The 25662-nt window shown below is 46.3% G+C and overlaps 1 pseudogene; it reads left to right on the top strand.

The window, feature by feature from the left end:
* The window catches only part of LOC118377936 (nuclear factor 1 X-type-like), a 242269-nt pseudogene that overhangs the window by 206916 nt on the left and 9691 nt on the right, over nt 1–25662 (top strand).

Here is a 25662-nt window from a genome sequence, read left to right as displayed (position 1 = left end):
CGCGTAGCCTATGTACGTTCATGCACTTGAAACCACACGTGCACGCCCACTATCATGGAGTGAAAAGGACTGCTTCTGGATATCAACATTTTTGGGACATCGACACGATATACAAGCATGCATGTGTACATATTTGATCAAATACCTTTACTCCACATCCATCTTGGACGCTAAAAAAACATATAGATCATATACTGTAAACCTACGTGCTGCTCAAAACACATAATCCTACTGCTATGTGTTTACATGGTGATTAAGGAAGTGTGCTCACACCAGGCTAGCAAAGATGTTTAGGTCTCTGGGAGTCATAGCTAAACCTTACGACCCAGACTCCCACTGTGGTATTGACCTATTCTAGCTGTATTTGATGTTCAGATTTAGGGAGTGTGTGTTTGTGGTGTGTGTACACGTTTTACTATACTTTTTTGTACCAGAAGTCCTCACAAGAATAATAAACAAACAAAAAAATCTAATTTAGGCTTAGGGGTTAGGTTTAGTGTTAGGTTTAGGGTTAGGGGTTAGGTTTAGGGTTAGGTTTAGGGTTAGGTTTAGGGTTAGGTTTAGGGTTAGGGGTTAGGTTTAGGGTTAGGTTTAGGGTTAGTGGTTAGGTTTATGGTTAGGTTTAGGGTTAGGGTTAGAATTAGATTTTGGGTTATTGTTAGGGTTAGTGGTTAGGTTTATGGTTAGGTTTAGGGTTAGGGATAAGGGAAAATAGGATTTTTAATTTTTGAGAGAGAGAGAGAGAGAGAGAGAGAGAGAGAGAGAGAGAGAGAGAGAGAGAGAGAGAGAGAGAGAGAGAGAGAGAGAGAGAGAGAGAGAGAGAGAGAGAGAGAGAGAGAGAGAGAGAGAGAGAGAGAGAGAGAGAGAGAGAGAGAGAGAGAGAGAGAGAGAGAGAGAGAGAGAGAGACCTCTCACAGGCGTAGGAAAGGACCGTATCATTTCACTGTGAATGGAATCATGGCGCTCTATCCTTAAATGACACAACACCCGGGGTGGGAGAGTCTGACTGCAGGCATGGCCCTCGGCCACTGGGAGAACACACACGAGCTGTCCTCATTTACTCATGGTCGTCTGTTCTGTAGCCTGCAGCTTTGTTGCACTCTATTACAGAGAGCATTATGAACCTTAATTGTAACACTTACTTGTAGTTAGCTTTACACTTCACAACAGCATATGACAGTAGCACATTACTGTTGATATTTATACTTTGCATGCCTCCTCTGTGCAGTGCCATGTCACACCAACCATTCCCAGCCATCACTACACACACACACACACACACACACACACACACACACACACACACACACACACACACACACACACACACACACACACACACACACACACACACACACACACACACACACACACACACACACACACACAATGACAGTGAGCCACATCTGGCCAGCTGTTGTGTATGTGTACCTACTTCCTGTCCTCCATCTGGCTATAATATTCATTTTTTCATTTGAACCAGGCCACTGTGTGGCAGACAGAAGCCGAGGGCAGCCGGGTCAACCGAATCTAATCCAGGACTGTCCGAGAGAACGAGAGAGGTAGAGAGATGGGAGATGGGGCAGGGAGAGGGAGAGAGATGGGGGGGGGGGGAAGAAATATCTGAGTCAGAGACAGTAACAGCAGTCAGAAACAAAGCAGAGAGAAGAGAAAATAAATAAATACAGAGAAAAAGAGATGGAATCCAGGACTGTTATTGTACTTTAGAAGGAGAGAGAGAAAGGGAGAGAGGTGAAGAGAGACAGAAGAGAAGAGACGGAGCTGAGCCCTGGCTCAGAGCACAGTAGCCTGCTGAGAGGCCATCCACAATCCTGTCGTCAAGTTTGACTGTAGAACCATTGGCTTTATCTCTGCCATTTGACTCAATGTTGATCTTTCACTGTGCCATGTGAAATCCCCTTCCAGTTAATGCACATTACATTAAAACATGCTGTTTGCTCATGTGTGCCTGTAATGCATAAACAAATGCTCTAAGCCGGCTGGTAAGTAGGCAAAAAGTGCCTATTTGTATGTACGAGCGCATTCATTTATGAATATGCGCATGGCAAATGAGTCTATTAGACCTGGCACAGTGAGAGTGTGTTTATCATATATTGTTGTGTGTCTTTATGATGCATCCAAATCACAGGTGTGTTTGATTAGTAGAATAATGACACCTACTGTATGCTGGGTCCTGCTGAGAGCATGTAGGCCCATAGAAATCAGAATGAAGGGCCTTGGAACCCTCTAACCCTGGCAATGTGAACTCATGGGTACGCTCGCAATGGCTGCCTGGTATTGTGATGCAATCATTTCCATGGTAATGTAGAATGGTCTTTCAAATGATGTTTTAACTGATGTGGCTCATGCAATGTAATGTATTTTTTTGTAATGTCAGTTGAGCTGATTCAACAAATCACAGCACAGATTGATGGGCACACTTCCTGCTTTTATTTCCTGCTTTGCTCCTATGGGTACACTCGCAATGGAGACGCCCTTTCCATTCATTCTACTTCTGTGTGTAGGCCTACGTTCAGTGATAGTAATTTCCTCAGTCTATGGGATATAGTGTTTTAAATGTATTCAAGTGTTGTAGCCAGAATATCAGTACACTGAGTGTATAAAACATTAGGAACACCTTCCTAATATTGAGTTGCAAACCCGTTTGCTCTCAAAACAGCCTCAATTTGTCAGGGTATGGACTCTACAAGGTGGTGAAAGATGTGCACAGGGATGCTGGCCCATGTTGACTCCAATGCTTCCCACAGTCAAGTTGGCTGGATGTCCTTTGGGTGGTGGACCATTCTTGATACACACGGGAAACTGTTGAGTGTGAAAAACCCAGCAGCGTTGCAGTTCTTGACACATTCAAACCAGGGTGCCTGGCACCTACTACCATACCCCGTTCAAAGGCACTTAAATATTTTTGTCTTGTCCATTCACCCTCTGAATGGCATTCAGACAATCCATGTCTCAAGGCTTAAAAATCTTTCTTTAACCTGTCACCTCCCCTTCATCTACACTGATTGAAGTGGGTTTAACAAGTGGCATCGATAAGGGATCATAGCTTTCACCTGGATTCACCTTGTCAGTCTATGCCATCCTAATGTGTTGTACACTTAGTGTATATGTACTGTATGATGTGGAGACTTAGTGACAAATGTATGTAGTGTGTATGAATGTGATGGGAGTGAGTCTGTTAATGTGTATGTACTGTATGTCTGTTTCATAGAGTGTGTGTGATGCATTATCTCTCCAGGGTGTGTACAGGGGCCCTTGGGGCGACTGTGTGCTGGAGATAAGGGCGAGCAGTGTAGGGCTGGTGTGTGTGTAACCCTGGGAATGGTGGCAGTGGTTCTCCTCCCAGCCCTGTTGGCTTGTAGAGCAGCAGCACTAATAATGGACAGCCTCTCCATTGTCTCAGAGCATCTCCTCTCTGTTTGATGAGCTCTCCCCTGTTCATCCCTTCATCATCCTTCCTTTGTTTGCCTCCAACACACTCAGATCCAGCACCAGGAAACTAGCAATGCTAATGTGCCATGCAGTAGGGTTGGAGGTTCATATACTGTAGGCTACAGTAGACAGCAGCTATTAGAATTTAACTGAAGCTGTTAACACTCCACCAGACCACCAGGGGGCCTCCGTTAGATTAGACTGGTGATCTAACAGTGGTCTGATTTAAGGACAGTTTTTCCTGACATGACAAGGAAAAACTCGTAACTATAGACCATAACAAGGATCCAGGGTTTTCCCTGGCCAGGTGAGTAGTCAGGAAACCCCCTGGCCCCAGTCTGATTGGGTGTATGGTCCCCGGGGGGCCCACAGGTGTCGAGCTGCATTGATCACAGCTGGTATGTCTGGGGAGAATGAATGAGGCAGAACTGGGCTGTCAGGTTCTATTAGAGTCAGTGTGACTGCTGTAACAGCTCACCCTCTCACTAACCACCTGAATGGAGGGGTATCCCTACTGTTGTTAGGATGACTCAGACTCTTTAAAAAAAATAATAATAATAATATTGAACTGTGTCAAAAAATGTCGATAATATATAGGTTCAAGTTCAATTGCATATTAAGATGTTTTTACATAGTGGGAGTATGCCCAAATTAGGTTGTATTATTTTCAAAATGAAGGGCCTCAACAGACTTAGATGATCCCCTCATACACCATTCTACAGTTGAAATGTTGGCTTGCACTCGAGTTCACCTTATTTACCTCTTACAGGAATGTAATAATGGTCTCTGTCTGGATGTGTTCCTTATGTTTCCTCCTATTTTCCGTGATGATTTGTCAGTGCGGCTCTGCTGCAGTCGTCCAGTCGAGCTTTTCATTTAGCAGCTTGCAGAGGTCCAGCAGCACGGCAGACAATGACTGGAGACAAACACCCTGGTGGTTTTATTTTCACTCCATCTGCAGTGTATATCCTCTGTAGATCTTTTATCTTTCATACCACTGGGTCTGTGTGGGTCTGTGTGTGCTAGCGAGTGTGGGTCTGTGTGGGTCTGTGTGGGTCTGTGTGTGCTAGCGAGTGTGGGTGCTAGCGAGTGTGGGTGCACCATCAACTAGCAGGAATGTATTGGTACCGCCAAAGCTAAGATGGCTGCCAAATGCTAAAATGGGTGCCAGGATTCCACAGAGCGACAGCGTGAGTGAGGGAGAAGCAGAGAGAGTGGAGAGAAAGAGCGAGAGACTGAGACTCCATTCAGGGAGAGGGAAAAAGAGACTCCTTTTAGACCAGTGATATGGCGATTCTGTCCTTTTGTTTTGGTTTTCTCGTCTTTGGCGGTGGGGTGAATGGTGCGGCAGGACTAGCCTCCCCAAGACGAGGATGCTGAGGGGCTTAGATGGAGCGGAGGGAGGGAGGGGCCTAGTAGTAGGGGTAATGGGGATACTTGGCCCACACTGCATTAAACCCTACAGTGCTGTGGGGGTAATTGGCTTGAATGGTATATATGATCCAACCATAAAGCTCTTCAAGGTTGCATTACGCAGCAGAGAAAGAATGGCACCAAGCGGGGCCAAACCAAACTAGCACAGGCCTCTCTGTGCACAGTCGTTAAGGTAAAGAGCTGAGTGAGACGCAGTCCCAATGACGCCTCGCCGACCCAGGCTTCACATTTACACTCCTCAGCTTACACTAGTCATCAGTGTGGAGGGAGAGAGAGGCTGCAAGCTGGGGTTACATGGGAACTTCACCTGCCACACTGTGCCAACGGCCTGCACTCACACAGGACTCCGTGTGTGTGTGTGTGTGTGTGTGTGTGTGTGTGTGTGTGTGTGTGTGTGTGTGTGTGTGTGTGTGTGTGTGTGTGTGTGTGTGTGTGTGTGTGTGTGTGTGTGTGTGTGTGTGTGTGTGTGTGTGTGTGTGTGTGTGTGTGTGTGTGTGTGTGTGTGTGTGTGTTCACTGTGGGTCCCTGGGCCTGAGAGAGAGGGATTCTGAAGAAGAGAGTGGGGAGAGTAAGGGAGAGAGAGAAAAAAGAGAAAAGGAAGGAGTGCCAGAGATACAATGGGGCAAGAAATGTCACAAACACACAGTTGTTTCATCTCTCAAACTGGAACACCAAACCATTCCTCTTTGATACTTGATGCTCTCTGGAGAGAGTATTAGTAGTGATTCCTCTACTGTGAATGGCTCTGGAAAGTACAGTCTTTGGTGTTTGATTTGCCATTTCATGACTCTAATGTTAAACCTTTAATCTAAGACCCAATTCTGCCTCTGGAAAGAAGGGGATTTAAAATACCTTCCAAAGTGTTCCTATGCTGTCCTCCGCCCACTGCCCCCTCACCTTGGGTACCGTCCAGGCATCTGTCTCCTGCCTAACCTCCACCTCTCTCCACCATCTCTCTCTCTCTCTCTCTGTCTCTCTGTCTCTCTTCCACAGAATCCGGACAATCAGACAGCTCAAACCAGCAAGGAGACACAGACATCAAGCCACCGCCCAATGGTGAGTTCACAGTGTGAACATACACAGTCATTTATACATGCAGATGCATGTTTAAACACTTTCACACACACACACACACACACACACACACACACACACACACACACACACACACACACACACACACACACACACACACACACACACACACACACACACACACACACACACACACACACACACACACACACACACGCCAGTATAGAGTGTTATTGTGTGTCCCAGTGGAGTTGGGCTTGGGTATATTATAGTAAGGCAAGCTGATTTTGCTGGGCCTGGCTGTGAGTGTGGCACCCCACTCATAAATCACCCTGACGTTATTGGAAGATGGGAACCACATGGCCGTGCTGCTGACTGGAGCTCTGACCTCATACAGCCGGCCCTGCTGCGGTTAACCCAGGCTGAGGAGAGGGTGTGTAGTAGGAGCAACCATGGTGAACCTGGACATCCTACACTCTTAGAAAAAAGGTGCTATTTAGAACCTTAAATGGTTCTTCGGCTGTCCCCATAGCAGAACCCTTTGAAGAACATTTTTTGGTTGCAGGTACAACCCTTTTGGTACCAGGTAGAACCCTTTCTACAGAGGGTTCTACTGTACATGGAACTCAAAAGGGTTCTAACTGGTACCAATACACAATATGGGTGTATACACATTCCTTTACACCCAGCCAGGGACCTATAGACTGAGTGGACACTATAGACTCTACACTACACACTACAGCACTGTTTCTCAGTCATTCATGCTCCTGGGGAACTAGCACTACACACCTGATTCCACTAACTGAAGGTTTGATGATGAGTTGATTAGTGGAATCAGGTGTGTAGTGCTAGTTCCCCAGGAGCAGGAAACACTATAGCCTTAGATAGAGAGCATTGGTCACTATATCCACTGCCAGGGCCTGCATACACTAGGGCTCTTAGAAAGCTTAAACACACAAATACAATCCAAAATCTATAGCAGTAATGACATCATACACGTTGCAACAAGCTCTGACATACTGGATGCCCACTGGACACCATGTAAACAGTGTGTGTGTATGCATGGTGTGTATACAGCTTACACAGGGCACAATCTGTGGAGCACATTAAGGCCTCCTGCTGGACAGTGTTTTGACATGCTTGACTTGAAGCAGTCATGACGTGAGTACCTGTCCATAGGGCTTTTGATAAGTGCGTGATACGTCCAACCATAGCCATTTCCTATCGTATAGAAAACACATGCTATAGTGCCTTATCTGTTTTTCTATGCCTGGCTTTTTCAGCTCCCTGTGTGTGTGTGTGTGTGTGTGTGTGTGTGTGTGTGTGTGTGTGTGTGTGTGTGTGTGTGCGTGTGTGTGTGTGTGTGTGTGTGTGTGTGTGTGTGTGTGTGTGTGTGTGTGTGTGTGTGCGTGCGTGAGCATGTGTCCTAGCATCTTCTCATCATCTTCATTGCTCTCATCTCTGTTTTCCCAGGGCACTTGAGTTTCCAGGACTGCTTTGTGACTTCAGGGGTGTGGAACGTGGCTGAGCTGGTCCGAGTGTCACAGAGTGAGTCACTGCCTCTCCTCTCTGTCACTCTCACTACACACTCACCAGTACACACAAACCTCAAGGTTCTCACATGCATTTTCCTACTATACTCTCTGTTTAAAGAGTTGTGTAAGAGTCGCATATATCTGTGTGTGTGCCTCAGCTCCAGTGGCCACAGCGTCCGGGCCCAACTTCTCCCTGGCCGACCTGGAGAGTCCCGGCTACTACAATATCAACCAGGTGGCCCTGGGACGACGCTCCATCACCTCCACCCCCTCCACCAGGTACACACACACATTACTTGATTATTTTGTAGCCTACTAATACTAACTTCTGTTTGCATCAGTCTATGCTGTGAATGCTTTCCTCACTCTGCTATGATTGCGTGATGGGACCTTTCTTCTCCTTCCTCTCTCCCCTCTGTGAAACTTTCTTCATCTGGTGTTTTTTCCACCTATCCGTCAAACTGTCTGTCTATGTTTTTTCTGTCTCTTTTCCCCCCTTTGCTCACTCACTCTCTCTCTCCTTCTATATCTCTCCTTCTATCCCTCTCTCCTTCCATTGCTCTCACTCCTTTTACCTCTCTCTCCTTCTATTTCTCTCTCTCCTTCTCTCTGTCTCACTGTTTCTCTCTCTCCTTTTACCTCTCTCTCCTTCTATTTCTCTCTCTCCTTCTCACTGTTTCTCTCTCTCCTTTTACCTCTCTCTCCTTCTATTTCTCTCTCTCCTTTTACCTCTCTCTCCTTTTACCTCTCTCTCCTTCCATTGCTCTCTCTCCTTTTACCTCTCTCTCCTTCTATTTCTCTCTCTCCTTCTCTCTGTCTCACTGTTTCTCTCTCCTTTTACCTCTCTCTCCTTCTATTTCTCTCTCTCCTTCTCACTGTTTCTCTCTCTCCTTTTACCTCTCTCTCCTTCTATATCTCTCCTTCCATTGCTCTCTCTCCTTCTCTCTGTCTCACTGTTTCTCTCTCTCCTTTTACCTCTCTCTCCTTCTATTTCTCTCTCTCCTTCTCTCTCACTGTTTCTCTCTTTCTCCTTCTATCCCTCTCTCCTTCCATCGCTCTCTCTCCTTTTACCTCTCTCTCCTTCTATTTCTCTCTCTCCTTTTACATCTCTCTCCTTCTATTTCTCTCTCTCCTTCTCTCTGTCTCACTGTTTCTCTCTCTCTTTTTACCTCTCTCTCCTTCTATTTATCTCTCTCCTTCTCTCTCTCACTGTTTCTCTCTCTCTCTCCTTCTATCCCTCTCTCCTTCCATTGCTCTCTCTCCTTTTACCTCTCTCTCCTTCTATTTCTCTCTCTCCTTCTCTCTGTCTCACTGTTTCTCTCTCCTTTTACCTCTCTCTCCTTCCATTGCTCTCTCTCCTTTTACCACTCTCTTCTTCTATTTCTCTCTCTCCTTCTCTCTGTCTCACTGTTTCTCTCTCCTTCTATTTCTCTCTCTCCTTCTCTCTGTCTCACTGTTTCTCTCTCCTTTTACCTCTCTCTCCTTCCATTGCTCTCTCCTTTTACCTCTCTCTCCTTCTATTTCTCTCTCTCCTTCTCTCTGTCTCACTGTTTCTCTCTCTCTCACGCTGCAGGACTGAAATGGAGCTTTATGCAAGTCTCCCACGGAGGTAGTTATATTCACTCCACTATATTTCCCCTGACACTACTTTAATATAGACACATTCAGCCAGACGGACAGCCAAAAACACATACAATTCTTTATTTGGATCCACTTAAGAAACATTGTGCATTTAAGGACCTATGTTTTTACAGGTCTCGTATGGACTTGAATCCAAGGACCACTCTCCCTCACTGTACACACACTTACGCTCTACAATACTTTATTCTAAGCCAGGGGTAGGCAACTCTGTTCCTGGAGTGCCACAGGTACTGCAGGATTGTGTTCCAACTAGGCACCAAACCTGACCACCTGAGCTAATTCATCAGTTCAGGGATTGCCTAAATTCAACACACCTGGTCTTCCAGGTGGGTTAAATGAAAAGCAGGACCAGAGTTGCCTACCCCGGTCTAGGTACACAGTCTAATCTGAGGGACTGTAAATGAAAAGCAGGACCAGAGTTTCCTACCCCGGTCTAGGTACACAGTCTAATCTGAGGGACTGTAAATGAAAAGCAGGACCAGAGTTGCCTACCCCGGTCTAGGTACACAGTCTAATCTGAGGGACTGTAAATGAAAAGCAGGACCAGAGTTGCCTACCCCGGTCTAGGTACACAGTCTAATCTGATGGACTGTAAATGAAAAGCAGGACCAGAATTGCCTACCCCGGTCTAGGTACACAGTCTAATCTGATGGACTGTAAATGAAAAGCAGGACTAGAATTGCCTACCCCGGTCTAGGTACACATTCTAATCTGATGGACTGTAAATGAAAAGCAGGACCAGAATTGCCTACCCCGGTCTAGGTACACAGTCTAATCTGAGGGACTGTAAATGAAAAGCAGGACCAGAGTTGCCTACCCCGGTCTAGGTACACAGTCTAATCTGAGGGACTGTAAATAAAAAGCAGGACCAGAGTTGCCTACCCCGGTCTAGGTACACAGTCTAATCTGAGGGACTGTAAATGAAAAGCAGGACCAGAGTTTCCTACCCCGGTCTAGGTACACAGTCTAATCTGAGGGACTGTAAATGAAAAGCAGGACCAGAGTTGCCTACCCCGGTCTAGGTACACAGTCTAATCTGAGGGACTGTAAATGAAAAGCAGGACCAGAGTTGCCTACCCCGGTCTAGGTACACAGTCTAATCTGAGGGACTGTAAATGAAAAACAGGACCAGAATTGCCTACCCCGGTCTAGGTACACAGTCTAATCTGAGGGACTGTAAATGAAAAGCAGGACCAGAGTTGCCTACCCCGGTCTAGGTACACAGTCTAATCTGAGGGACTGTAAATGAAAAGCAGGACCAGAGTTTCCTACCCCGGTCTAGGTACACAGTCTAATCTGAGGGACTGTAAATGAAAAGCAGGACCAGAGTTGCCTACCCCGGTCTAGGTACACAGTCTAATCTGAGGGACTGTAAATGAAAAGCAGGACCAGAGTTTCCTACCCCGGTCTAGGTACACAGTCTAATCTGAGGGACTGTAAATGAAAAGCAGGACCAGAGTTTCCTACCCCGGTCTAGGTACACAGTCTAATCTGAGGGACTGTAAATGAAAAGCAGGACCAGAGTTGCCTACCCCGGTCTAGGTACACAGTCTAATCTGAGGGACTGTAAATGAAAAGCAGGACCAGAGTTTCCTACCCCGGTCTAGGTACACAGTCTAATCTGAGGGACTGTAAATGAAAAGCAGGACCAGAGTTGCCTACCCCGGTCTAGGTACACAGTCTAATCTGAGGGACTGTAAATGAAAAGCAGGACCAGAGTTTCCTACCCCGGTCTAGGTACACAGTCTAATCTGAGGGACTGTAAATGAAAAGCAGGACCAGAGTTGCCTACCCCGGTCTAGGTACACAGTCTAATCTGAGGGACTGTAAATGAAAAGCAGGACCAGAGTTGCCTACCCCGGTCTAGGTACACAGTCTAATCTGAGGGACTGTAAATGAAAAGCAGGACCAGAGTTGCCTACCCCGGTCTAGGTACACAGTCTAATCTGAGGGACTGTAAATGAAAAGCAGGACCAGAGTTTCCTACCCCGGTCTAGGTACACAGTCTAATCTGAGGGACTGTAAATGAAAAGCAGGACCAGAGTTGCCTACCCCGGTCTAGGTACACAGTCTAATCTGAGGGACTGTAAATGAAAAGCAGGACCAGAGTTTCCTACCCCGGTCTAGGTACACAGTCTAATCTGAGGGACTGTAAATGAAAAGCAGGACCAGAGTTGCCTACCCCGGTCTAGGTACACAGTCTAATCTGAGGGACTGTAAATGAAAAGCAGGACCAGAGTTGCCTACCCCGGTCTAGGTACACAGTCTAATCTGATGGACTGTAAATGAAAAGCAGGACCAGAGTTGCCTACCCCGGTCTAGGTACACAGTCTAATCTGAGGGACTGTAAATGAAAAGCAGGACCAGAGTTGCCTACCCCGGTCTAGGTACACAGTCTAATCTGAGGGACTGTAAATGAAAAGCAGGACCAGAGTTGCCTACCCCGGTCTAGGTACACAGTCTAATCTGAGGGACTGTAAATGAAAAGCAGGACCAGAGTTTCCTACCCCGGTCTAGGTACACAGTCTAATCTGAGGGACTGTAAATGAAAAGCAGGACCAGAGTTGCCTACCCCGGTCTAGGTACACAGTCTAATCTGAGGGACTGTAAATGAAAAGCAGGACCAGAGTTTCCTACCCCGGTCTAGGTACACAGTCTAATCTGAGGGACTGTAAATGAAAAGCAGGACCAGAGTTTCCTACCCCGGTCTAGGTACACAGTCTAATCTGATGGACTGTAACAAACATGGCCATGTTCAGATAAAGGATGGTGAATAAAGCCACTACCTGCACTTATCTGTCTCTCAGCAGACTGTACTTTGTCTCCCAAGTAAATAATATTCCACACCCATTAAGTCCCTTTCTCTCTCCCTCTCTCCAGCTCCAACAAGCGCAAGTCCATTGACGACAGTGAGATGGAGAGCCCGGTGGACGATGTCTTCTACTCGGGCCGCTCCCCTGCGGCCGGCAGCTCCCAGTCCAGTGGCTGGCCCAACGATGTGGACGCAGGTTAGATACCGAAATAACCCCCCAACCCATCTAACACCCCCTGCTGTGTTTTATGGCACTGTATCCCCCTACTGTCTGTCAGACCTGTTTTCTTCCCTCCCCCTCTTCCTTTCCTTTCCTCCCCCTCCTCCTCCTATCCACCTGCTCTGTAGGCCTGTGTTTACACATTTTCTAAATACTTTGTGTGCTCTGCAGTAGTAATATGTAGTAGTATACCAGTGTGTCTGGTGCTCGGCTCTGTGCTCAGTAAAGAAAAGTATTAGATTCAGGCTCCTAGTTTGTATTTTATTTTTGTTACCTTTTTATTTAACCAGGCAAGTCAATTAAGAACAAATTGTTATTTACAATGACGGCCAACAAGAGGCAAAAGACCTTAAGTGGAGGTCACGTTCTGTGGTTAGAGGTTCTTTGACTGGGTGATGTGTGTGTGATATGTGAGTCACAGAGCCTGGTGACAGACTTGACTTTTAAAAAATATTATTTTATTTTACCTTTATTTAACTAGGCAAGTCAGTTAAGAACAAATTCTTATTTACAATGATGGCCTACACCGGCCAAACCCGGACGACGCTGGGCCAATTGTGTGCCGCCCTATGGGACTCCCAATCACTGCCGGTTGTGATACAGTCTAGACTTAAGCCTCTATGAAAAGCTTTGTATTAAAGATATAATGTGGATAACTTTCGGCATAATATTTTCCAAGAAAAAATCTCTACAAAATCCTCCCCCATTCTTGAAATCACAAATCCTCTCAAAGTTGTGACTCTACACAGACTCCCATAGACTCTGTATCCTCTAAGCTGCACCCTCCAAACCTCCCTGTCTCCTTATGGTTTTACCCTCCAACCCCTCTGTTGTGTGTTCAGCATCAACACTCCCTCCCAGGTGCCTGTATCCATCACCTCATATTCAACCTGAATAATGGTCAATTTAGTATAGTTGATATCTTCAATCAATTATCAGTTCAATTCTATAATAGATCATGCTCATTAATGAATGTAAGGTGTGCATCCCTTTCCATCCCCCTCCCTCACAGAAGCCTCATATTCTATTGGTGGCCAATGGGAAAGGTGGAGGGAGAGCAGTGAATGTATTTGTAAAATGGGTCTGCCTTAATGTGGCCTCTATATGGACGCAGTTCATTTACAAACACGTTATAACAACATAATATTCCTAATTGTGCCACTGTTCTTATTTCATTACATGTCAATCATCCTGTACTTAGCTCTGATGTCATCAACTGAGTGGATTGTGGTTAACGTTCCACCCTGCTAATTCCCCCTCCTCCGTGGTTAACTGTGCCCTTCTCTCCTGTTTGGACTTCCAGTGCAGCACCATTTGGCCAGTGTGCAAGAGAGGAAGATAAAGCATGAAAACGATGGCGTGCAGTTTCCTTACCATGGTTAGAAATCATTGCACTCATATATACGTATTGTAATCTATACTGTACATTAACTCTCAACTTGTACTGTATGCATCTCTCTGTCTCTCTGCTTGTCTATTTTTCCACACTTCCTAGCGAGTGTTCTCTCCGTCCCTCTCTCTCTCTGTCCCTCTCTCTCTCTGTCCCTCTCTCTCTCTGTCCCTCCCTCTCTCTCTCTGTCCCTCTCTCTCTCTCTCTCTGTCCCTCTCTCTCTCTCTCTCTGTCCCTCTCTCTCTCTGTCCCTCTCTCTCTCTCTCTCTGTCCCTCTCTCTCTCTCCCTCTCTCTCTCTCTGTCCCTCTCTCTCTCTCTCTGTCCCTCCCTCTCTCTCTCTCTGTCCCTCTCTCTCTCTCTCTGTCCCTCTCTCGCTCTGTCCCGCTCTGTCCCCCTCTCTCTCTCTCTGTCCCTCTCTCCATTCCTATCCTCTCTGCTGCTGTTGGGTTCTTCTTGTTTCTCTCCCAGATATCTGTTGTGGTTTGTGGAAGTACCAAAGCCTTTTGGTAACCCAGTAGCTTCATCAAGTCTATTACTACCTCTCAAACACTGTGTCCACTTGCTCAAGGTAGAGGGCTTGATTAGGGTTGAATCTTTTCTGATTCGGGCTGCCAAGAAACTGTAACCTATTGTTCATTGCATTAATTGATTTCAATGTATTTTTTGCACTCTTTTTGCATTCGCTCATTCAAAATTCTAATTTCAGTTAATTTACATTGCAGAAGAGTTTTGAATTGCAGTCATTTAGTAATTTAGTCAGCAACACATGCATCAGTGGTATAGCCCTGTGAGAGTGGGTAGAGATTCTAGAATGAGGCCCTGTCTCCTGTTGAGTTGCTGTGAGCTTCACCCAGTCAGTTACTGAGGTGGTGCTGTTCTGTGCCACCCCCCTCCCACCTGTCATAGCCTCCACTCAACAGTGGACACCTCCTCCAACAGGCAGGACAGGAAGAGAAATACAACACAAACAAACAAGACTAAATGCACTCAGGTGTGCCGTCAAGGAACAAGGCACCGTCTGTCTCTAAAATATTCCACATGTACACACACACACACACACACACACACACACACACACACACACACACACACACACACACACACACACACACACACACACACACACACACACACACACACACACACACACACACACACACACACACACACACACACACACACACGCTCCCAATCTGGAGAGTACCAACGTTCCGGTCCAGATGGTGCTTCCATGTGTCTACAGCAATGGGAGCAACTGGGTTACAGCAGACATCTGTTCTGGTGGTGGTGGTGTATGGGGAGGAAGGGGAGAGGGTTTCAGCTCCCCTCCAAAGGTGATTCACTACCTGAATGGAAGGCTCTGAGGCATATGAGGTGATCATGTAATTCATCATTACTTTTGCTGTCTCCTGCTCTGCTGTCTCCGGTGACTGCTGAGGGGACATTGATACGCCTCTATGCATTTCCACTGGGTGTTTCCTTCTCCTCTCTCACTTCAAGCTCAGCCCATCACTGTACTGTAGTCAACGTATTGGTCTGAGATAGCTTGTGGAAGGAGATATGTGTGGTAGGGAACATTGTGTTTTTGATGATGTGCATGTGTGTTGATGGGAGTGAGCTGTATGTACATGTATATGTGTCTGTGTTCTTCTTCCAGGTTGTGGGTGGGGGGGGGTCACGCTCCTCTGACAGTTAGTTTTTTTTTGTGGCAGCCAGCTTGTTAGCGTGGCGAGGCTGGAGGGTCATCGGAGCAGTTGATTGGCTGCCAGTCTGCCCAAGCCATGTGCCAGGAGTTGGTCTGAGAAATAGCGCAGAACAATCGATGGTGCTCGCTCACGTATACAAACAGGTGCAAGGAAACACACTGACACACAGGCACACACACACACATACATTCAGAGAGAAACAGAAACTGGAAGAGAGCGATCAGAGTAACTTCTGTTAACTCTAACATGCAAATCTTTCCTTGGGCATCTTGGCCTTGTCCTGCAGCCCAGCTCTTCACCCAGACATAGCATTTGTTACGATAACTAAACGAAATCTATCACAGAGTGCGCAATCCCCCTTTAGCCTTGGTGGTTATATTCAGCATGTCCACCCTGAACATTTGTCTCATTCAGCCAGTAGTGGTTCACTGGGTGAGACACATTCCTATTTTAATGTCCCAATCCTCTTAAAGTGCCTGAGTGCCATGCTGTGTTTTTATCATCATTAATACCATGCCACCAAATGGATCATCACACTCCCACTTGGTGTCACACATTCCTGCCTAGCAGAACATACGTGCCCACCTACCCAGTTCTATACTTACCAATGCCCACGCAGGCCCAGCTGCAACGCTGCAGTCAGAAGCATTGTGGGTAATTGTTGTGATCAACTGTTTCCCGAAGTAACACTTCAAAAACGTATTTCAGAACGGCTGCCCCGTTAGAGTTTATATGCTCAGCTTGTAAAAGTTATTTCAGCATCTCCCAGGGCCGTACTGAAACGATCCCCTTTTTATTTCATGTGTTTGTTTTATTTCTGTCAATATGTGTCGTTTAGTCGTTTATGGGACTTCTTGCTAGTCAGGTTTTTTTCTGTTTGTGAATTTGTTAAAAAATAGTGTGTGTGTGTGTGTGTGTGTGTGTGTGTGTGTGTGTGTGTGTGTGTGTGTGTGTGTGTGTGTGTGTGTGTGTGTGTGCTGTGTGTGTGTGTGTGCACATAATGTCACAAACTGTGCAGTATATGTGTGACTCAGGACATGCAAGTAGAAAAATGTGTGTTTGAGGGCAAAGGTATTTTTATTTCTTATTTTGATAATTATTCTCCAATCCTTGATTTCATTCTTTGAATATCGTGGCTCCCTGAGGTCAAACACACCACTTGGCAATGGTCACAAACACTACAATTCTAAATTGCCTGTTCCGATTACCTTACATCAAAATAATTTCCCTCAAACCCTGCCTCACGAGGCCTTGATCATAAAACAGTCTCTTTACTCTTACACATTTGGCCATGTTTCTGGGCCAGTTGGTAAGCCTGGCCTATACTTAGTGTGCCTGTTTTTACCAAACTGGGGAATAGTTCATAGTCCTGAAGCCTCAACTGACATTTCTAGAAGTAGGAGGACACGTTGATATGTTGTTAAATATATGTGCAAGCTATGCCGTCACTCTTCCACTCCTTCACTTTCTCTCACTCCCTCTCCCCTTTTCCATCCATCCTTCATTGGCGTTGGGTCGTCTGCTTGCCACCCTGACTGAACAGTTTGTGTGTGTGTGTTCTGTATCTACCATATCTGTAGGAGATGCATTAACATAATGCAGCCGAGTCTCCCTCCCACCACTGACAGACTAACTTTACAAGCAGTAGGCCACTAAATTAAAGGACATTGATATCTGTTGGCAGGCTGCAGCTACAGTATATCTGAATATAGCTACACACACACAGTCAATGTGCCACAGAAACACATTCTGGCCTAGCTGTGAAGCAGTCCAAAATCACACTCCTTGTAAACAGGTACGTTAACAGTGCAGTGTGTGGGAGGGAGGATCTATTCACAGTGTTGTCATATAGCTGGAGGTCCTGCTGTCTATAGGGATGCTGGGTGCTGAGATCACTGCTGGTGTGGGATTGGTGGTGGGATGTTGTGTTTTTTTTAATTGATTTCCCTTGTCCTCCTATACCCTGAGACAAGCACTATCAATGGTGAGGTTGGGAACTGGATGCTTGTTCATGGACTCCACGCAGAGGACCAGTTACCATAGCAAGGCACAGTAGAATGCCAGTGATCAGAATCCTGTCTTTCGCTCATATACTCCAATGGTGGCAGCAATTATAATGCCATTGCATTTCCCAGCTCTCTCTCTCTCCTCTGACACTGTGCCCCAAGCCTTCCTCTGAACCCCCCTCCCCACCCTGCGCCGCTTCGAAACAACTCCCTCCCCCCTGGACCCCCACTTTACTCTACCCTGGTTCTGATATGCTACAGCACAGAGACCGTACACTAACAGAGAGATATGGAGAGAGAGAGGTTGATCCATCGGTGTAATCAATCGATCCATTGATTTCAGTAGATCACAATTAATAAAGCCCATTACATTTTTTTAAGTAGAAGTCTTGAGTCTAAATTTAAGTCTACAGTTAAGTTGATTTGATAGAGCAAATAGCCACCAGCCTGTTCATTAAACCCACGTCTCTGTTGTGCCATTTTGTTGATCCCATTTTTGCCAGGACTCTCCTCGCCTGGTTCTCTTAAGAAGCCGGGGAAATTCGATTTCAGCGCCCTGTCGCAGCAGACGAGGTCGCCTCGCATGGTGTTCACCCACCACCCGCTGCCAATGCTGGCGGGAGTGAGACCAGGTGAGACCCCCCTGACAGACCTCCCTGCCCATCCCCCATTCCCTGACCCTGACCCAGTGGAGGGGTGGCAGTGAGTGGTGTCCGTAGGGGAAGGCTCTGCTGTCCCACCCTGTGAGGGACAACGGCAGTAGAGTTATGTTTTTGAAAGAAACCTGAGGCACAGAATATACAGTGCATTCAGAAAGTATTCAGACACCCTTGACTTTTTCTACATTTTGTTACGTTACAGCCTTATTCTAAAATTGATTAAATTTGGTCCTTCTGTGGCTCAGTTGGTAGAGCATGGCGCTTGTAACGCCAGGGTAGTGGGTTCGTTTCCCGGGACCACCCATACGTAGAATGTATGCACACATGACTGTAAGTCGCTTTGGATAAAAGCGTCAGCTAAATGGCATATATTATTATTATATTATTATTATTAATAGTTGTTTCCCTATCATCAATCTACACACAATACCCCATGATGACAAAGAAACAACTGTTTTTTAGAAATGTTTGCACATATAATTTTTTTTTACATAAGTATTCAAACCCTTTACTCAATACTTTGTTGAAGCACCTTTGGCGGCAATTACATCCTCTTGTCTTCTTGGGTCTGACGCTACAAGCTTGGCACACCTGTATTTGGGGAGTTTCTCCCATTCTCTGCAGATCCTCTCCAGCTCCGTCAGGTTGGATGGGGAGCGTCAGTTATTTTCAGGTCTCTCCAGAGATGTCCGATCAGGTTCAAGCCCGGGCTCTGGCTGGGCCACTCAAGGACATTCAGAGCCTTGTCCTGAAGCCACTCCTGTGTTGTCTTGGCAGTGTGATTACGGTTGTTGTCCTGTTGGAAGGTGAACTTTCACTCCAGTCTGAGGTCCTGAGCACACTGGAGCAAGGTTTTCATCAAGGATCTCTCTGTACTTTGCTATATCTCAATCCTTTAAAAAAAATGGTATTAAATGTTTTATTTTACCCCTTTTTCTTCCCAATTTTGTACTCAAATTGTTTAGTAGCTACTATCTTGTCTCATCGCTACAACTCCCGTACGGGCTCGGGAGAGACGAAGGTTGAAAGTCATGCATCCTGCGATACACAACCCAACCAAGCCGCACTGTTTCTTAACACAGCGTGCATCCAACCCAGAAGCCAGCTGCACCAATGTGTCAGAGGAAACACCGTGCACCTGGCAACCTGCGCCCGGCCCGCCACAGGAGCCGCTGGTGCGCGATGAGACAAGGATATCCCTACCGGCCAAACCCTCCCTAACCCGGACAGCGCTAGGCAAATTGTGCGTCGCCCCACGGACCTCCCGGTTGCGGCCGGCTGCAACAGAGCCTGGGCGCGACCCCAGAGTCTCTGGTGGCACAGCTGGCGCTGCAGTACAGTGCCCTTAACCACTGCGCCACCCGGGAGGCCCCTATACCTCAATCCTGACTAATCTCCCAGTCCCTGCCACTGAAAAACATCCCCACAGCATGATGCACCACCATGCATCACCGTAGGGACGGTGTTAGGTTTCCTCCAGACGTGACGCTTGGCATTCAGGCCAACGAGTTAAATCTTGGTTTAATCAGACCAGAGAATCTTATTTCTCGTGGTTTGAGAGTCCTTTAGGTACCTTTTGGCAAACTCCAAGCAGGATGTCATGTGCCTTATACTGAGGAGTGGCTTCTGTCTGGCCACTCTACCATAAAGGCCTGATTGGTGGAGTGCTGCAGAGATGGTTGTCCTTCTGGAAGGTTCTCTCATATCCACAGAGGACTTCTGGAGCTCTGTCAGAGTAACCATTGGGTTCTCCCTGACCAAGGCCCTTCTCCGCCGATTGCTCAGTTTGGCATGGCAGCCAGCTCTAGGAAGAGTCTTGGTGGTTCCAAACTTCTTCCATTTAAGAATGATGGAGGCCACTGTGTTCTTGGCAACCTTCAATGCTGCAGAAATGTTTTGGTACCCTTCCCCAGATCTGTGCCTCAACACAATCCTGTCTCGGAGCTCTACGGACAATTCCTTCGACCTCAGTGCATGCACTGACTTGCACTGTCATCTGTGGGACCTTATATAGACACGTGTGCCTTTCCAAATCATGTCCAATCAATTTAATTTACCACAGGTGGACTCCAATCAAGATGGACTCCATCTCAAGGATGATCAATGGAAACAGGATGCACTTGGGCTCAATTTCGAGTCTCATAGCAAAGGAGCATAGAAAAACCTCTGTTTTTTAAAATTCAATAAAATAGTTTTTGTTTTGTCATTATGGGGTATTGTGTGTAGATTGATGAGAAAAATAAGGCTGAAACGTAACAAAATTAGGGAAGAGGTCTGAATATTTTCAAATGCAAATTAGGCTAGAGTATAACATAGTTGTTCCTTCCTGTACCCTGTAAAGAGATCAGTCTGTGGTTGGGTGACTGGGTGAAGAGCCTCCATTCTGTACCTCCATTTCTCTGACCACCACCTTCCCTGATCACCACCTCCCCGAGCTACACTGCGCCAACCCACAACTATGGTCTTACAACTGGTACATGTAGTTATCATGATGGGCACATGATTTATTGGCTTCAATACGTTATTATACAGAGCCTGATAGATACTTGGTGTACAGCCCTACATTCTCATGAGTCCTGTATTTTTTAGAGAAGACATTTGTTCTTGTTCTGTTGAGTATTTCTCCTGGCTCACGGCTGACAATATCTTGCCGTTTTCCCTTAAAATGCTTTAGGCTTATGCCGTTCACCATCAATTGTTTTGTTATCTACCTCTTTCTTCTCCTTTCTTTCTTCTCTCTCTCTCTGACTGAGACGCCTATGGTCGGGGGAACCCAGGAAGTGAAGAACTGTTATTGTGTCTGGCAGTGGAATATGGTCATTGTGGTTATTTCCACCATCAACAAGGATCTCATGATGAAATCAGATATCAACAGTTGCCACAGGGCTGTAACTGGGACATTTGAATTTTCAATCGTATCAGCTCAAAGCAAGTCTTTGTGAAGGGTGAACAGCTCACCATAGATAATGAGCCTCTGAACTCATCTGAACTCCCAACTCAAAGCTAAAAGTTCCTAAATTGATCAGAAGCAGTCAGGTTGACCACCGTGTAATGACATCTACCTTAGATATGCTGAGATTGCCTCCTACACTCTTAGAAAAAAGGGTTCCAAAAGGGTTAATCAGCTGTACCCATAGGAGAACCCTTCCACATAGACCCCTCTATTGAAAGGGTCCTACATGGAACAAGTCTGGTTCTTCCTTTGGAGCAATTTCCAAATGCCTGAAAGTACCACGTTCATCTGTACAAACAATAGTATAAACACCATGGGACCACGCAGCCATCATACCGCTCAGGAAGGAGACGCGTTCTGTCTCCTAGAGATTAACGTACTTTGGTGTGAAAAGTCAATCAATCCAAGAACATCAGCCAAGGACCTTGTGAAGATGCTGGAGGAAATGGGCACAAAAGTATCTATATCCACAGTAAAACAAGTCCTATATCAACATAACCTGAAAGTCCACTCAGCAAGGAAGAAGCCACTGCTCCAAACCCACCATCAAAAAGCCAGACTACGGTTTGCAACTGCACATGGGGACAAATATCATACTTTTTGGAGAAATGTCCTCTGGTCTGATGAAACAAAAATAGAACTGTTTGGCCATAATCACCATCGTTATGTTTGGAGGAAAAAGGGGGAGGCTTGCAAGCCGAAAAACACCATCCCAACAGCGAAGTACGGGGTGGCAGCATCATGTCGTGGGGGTGCTTTGCTGCGCAGGAGGGACTGGTGCACTTCACAAAATAGATGGCATCACGAGGAAGGAAAATGTATATGGATATATTGAAGCAACATCTCAAGACATCAGTCAGGAAGTTAAAGCTTGGTCGCAAATAGGTATTCCAAATGGACAATGACCCCAAACATACTTCCAAAGTTGTGGCAAAATGGCTTAAGGACAACAAAGTTAAGGTATTGGAGTGGCCATCACAAAGCCCTGACCTCAATCCCATAGAAAATTTGTGGGCAGAACTGAAAAAGTGTGTGCGAGCAAGGAGGCCTACAAACCTGACTCAGTTACACCAGCTCTGTCAGGAGGAATGGGCCAAAATTCACCCAACTTATTGTGGGAAGCTTGTGGAAGGCTATCTGAAACGTTTGACCCAAGTTAAACAATTTAAAGGCAATGCTACCAAATGCTAATTGGGTGTATGTAAACTCCTGACCCACTGGGAATGTGATGAAAAAAAATAAAAGCTGAAATAATTCTCTCTACTATCATTCTGATATTTTCACATTCTTAAAATAAAGTGGTGAGCCTAACTGACCTAAGACAGGGAATTTGTCAGGAATTGTGAAAAACTGAGTTTAAATGTACACTGCTCAAAAAAAATTAAGGAAACACTAAAATAACACATCCTAGATCTGAATGAATGAAATATTCTTATTAAATACGTTTTTCTTTACATAGTTGAATGTGCTGACAACAAAATCACACAAAAGGTATCAATGGAAATCAAATGTATCAACCCATGGAGGTCTAGATTTGGAGTGACACTCAAAATTAAAGCGGAAAACCACACTACAGGCTGATCCAACTTTGATGTAATGTCCTTAAAACAAGTCAAAATGAGGCTCAGTAGTGTGTGTGGCCTCCACGTGCCTGTATGACCTCCCTACAACGCCTGGGCATGCTCCTGATGAGGTGGCGGATGGTCTCCTGAGGGATCTCCTCCCAGACCTGGACTAAAGCATCCGCCAACTCCTGGACAGTCTGTGGTGCAACGTGGCGTTGGTGGATGGAGCGAGACATGATGTCCCAGATGTGCTCAATTGGATTCGGGTCTGGGGAACGGGCGGGCCAGTCCATAGCATCAATGCCTTCCTCTTGCAGGAACTGCTGACACACTCCAGCCACATGAGGTCTAGCATTGTCTTGCATTAGGAGGAACCCAGAGCCAACCGCACCAGCATATGGTCTCACAAGGGGTCTGAGGATCTCATCTCGGTACCTAATGGCAGTCAGGCTACCTCTGGCGAGCACATGGAGGGCGGTGCGGCCCCCCAAAGAAATGCCATGACTGACCCACCGCCAAACCGGTCATGCTGGAGGATGTTGCAGGCAGCAGAACGTTCTCCACGGCGTCTCCAGACTCTGTCACGTCTGTCACGTGCTCAGTGTGAACCTGCTTTCATCTGTGAAGAGCACAGGGCGCCAGTGGCGAATTTGCCAATCTTGGTGTTCTCTGGCAAATGCCAAACGTCCTACACGGTGTTGGGCTGTAAGCACAACCCCCACCTGTGGACGTTGGGCCCTCATACCACCCTCATGGAGTCTGTTTCTGACCATTTGAGCAGACACGTGCACATTTGTGGCCTGCTGGAGGTCATTTTGCAGGGCTCTGGCAGTGCTCCTCATACAAAGGCGGAGGTAGCGGTCCTGCTGCTGGGTTGTTGCCCTCCTACGGCCTCCTCCACGTCTCCTGATGTACTGGCCTGTCTCCTGGTAGTGCCTCCATGCTCTGGACACTACGCTGACAGACACAGCAAACCTTCTTGCCACAGCTCGCATTGATGTTCCATCCTGGATGAGCTGCACTACCTGAGCCACTTGTGTGGGTTGTAGACTCCGCCTCATGCTACCACTAGAGTGAAAGCACCGCCAGCATTGAAAAGTGACCAAAACATCAGCCAGGAAGCATAGGAACTGATAAGTGGTCTGGTCACCTGCAGAACCACTCCTTTATTGGGGGTGTCTTGCTAAATGCCTATAATTTCCACCTGTTGTCTATTCCATTTGCACAACAGCATGTGAAATGTATTGTCAATCAGTGTTGCTTCCTAAGTGGACAGTTTGATTTCACCGAAGTGTGATTGACTTGGAGTTACATTGTGTTGTTTAAGTGTTCCCTTTATTTTTTTGAGCAGTGTAATTTGACTAAGGTGTATGTAAACTTTCGACTTCAACTGTATGTCATTCCCATGCCTTTGTGAAAGTGTTTACTGCGTTGTTGTTGTTTTGTGTCGTAGATCCAGGGGGTTTGAGGTATAGCCCCTCTCCAGAGAGCTTGGCCCTAGCCCAGTATTTAATGGGATTAAGGGGGACTAAAGGAGCGGGGAGACTGCTCCACCGGGGTAGCATGGATCCTGGCAGGGAGCGATGTGCTGCTTGGCTGGGGGGCACAGGGCCCTGTCTGGGGGTAACACACTGGAGTTGGCAGCCTCACGCGGGCAGCTGGAGGCCCTGCCGGGTGGGGCAACACTGAAGGGGGTAGACTGGCACATCAGAAGAAAAAGGGAGAGGGTGCGCCCCACTAATACAAATCAAGGAGATTTGGTAATGGATATACATCTGACAGAGAGGGCTTTGTGTCCCATTCAAACGTTCATTCACACCTCGGTCTCCATATTCAGCTCGGCTGGGTGACTTCAAGCGAGAAACTTTCTCACCCTCTCATGCAGGCACAAAAGAGAGCTTCTGTATTCCCCTACAGACGCAGCAACACCGGGGCATTTAAACCCCCACACCTGCACACAACCAAATAGATATCATCCATGTGTAGACCACTAACACATGCACATAAACTCACACGTACAGTGTGAACATAAAGATTAGTCTTGTCATAGAGGATCGTTGGAAAGCAGCTTGCCTATTTAAATGCCAAATTGCTGTGGCGCCTGTGAATCACACCCACAAAACAGCACACAGACGCATTAAGGCGTTCTAATTTAAGACAGCGCTCAATGATCTCTTTGTCCTTTTTATTTTTTTGTGTGGTTTGGGGACTGCTTTTGTAATGTAGACCAGTGCGTTTGTGTGCTTGTTTATGTGTAAGAATTTCCTGTAAAGCCTCATTCTTTCTTGTAATACATTTTCACCCTCAATCTATCATGATTTGATGAAATAAAACTCCAATTTGGACTGATGTCACTCAATGTGCCGGTCCCGGGGTCTAAAGATGTGGCCCCTGTTGACTGTTTTAAACTAAAAGCCCTTGTGTTGTTCACTGCTGAACTGCATGTCTCGCTGTTAATCTCTGTTGATCTCTTATTCACTCTCCCTCCTTTCATCTATCTAACTAACGTATGTATCTTCTCAGGGAGCCCCCGTGCCTCAGCCTCTGCCCTGCACTTCCCCTCCCCCTCCATCATCCAGCAGTCCAGCCCGTACTTCACCCACCCCACCATTCGCTACCACCACCATCCTGGGCAGGACCCCCTGAAGGAATTTGTGCAGTTTGTCTGCGCTGATGGCTCGGGACAGTCTGGCGGCCAGGTAAGGTTTGATGTAAGAGGAGAGTTCAGGGGCTGAGTGACACCAACCACTTGTACATTAATATAATCACACATGGGACAACAAAAGATCAACGCAGGCTAATGTGTGGCCATGCAAACGACACAAACATTACCAAATGAAGTTTAGTGATCGGTGATTATTAACGCTGTATAGATATGTACTGTGTTTCCCTGTGTAAACACTACACTGAGTACAGTACTGAGATAGAGACCACAGGTTTGTTTGTGTTTCATCACTGCGGACACCATTTGCTGTCAAGTATAGATACAGTATGATAGAGGAGTGAAACTGTAACAGTGAAAAACATGAAAACCTTTAAGTTATGTAGTATGCAAAGTAAGGAAGCAGGGTTGACTTTGATACATTAAAAAAAAACTTAAACCAATTGCCAAACTGTTGCACCAGTGAGGAGAGAAAGCAAAATACTACTATTGACAATTTCCTGTTGGTCCAGGGTTTTCTGTACTTAATCTTTTTTCCTTGTCCTGTGCTCTTCCAGACCCTAAGGTTCCCTTTTTTCTTTTGCTCCGCC

The sequence above is a fragment of the Oncorhynchus keta genome, chromosome 32 (genome assembly GCF_023373465.1).
Source record: "Oncorhynchus keta strain PuntledgeMale-10-30-2019 chromosome 32, Oket_V2, whole genome shotgun sequence".
In the NCBI taxonomy this organism is placed as follows: Eukaryota; Metazoa; Chordata; class Actinopteri; order Salmoniformes; family Salmonidae; genus Oncorhynchus; species Oncorhynchus keta.
This window is presented reverse-complemented; position numbering and strand designations above follow the sequence as displayed.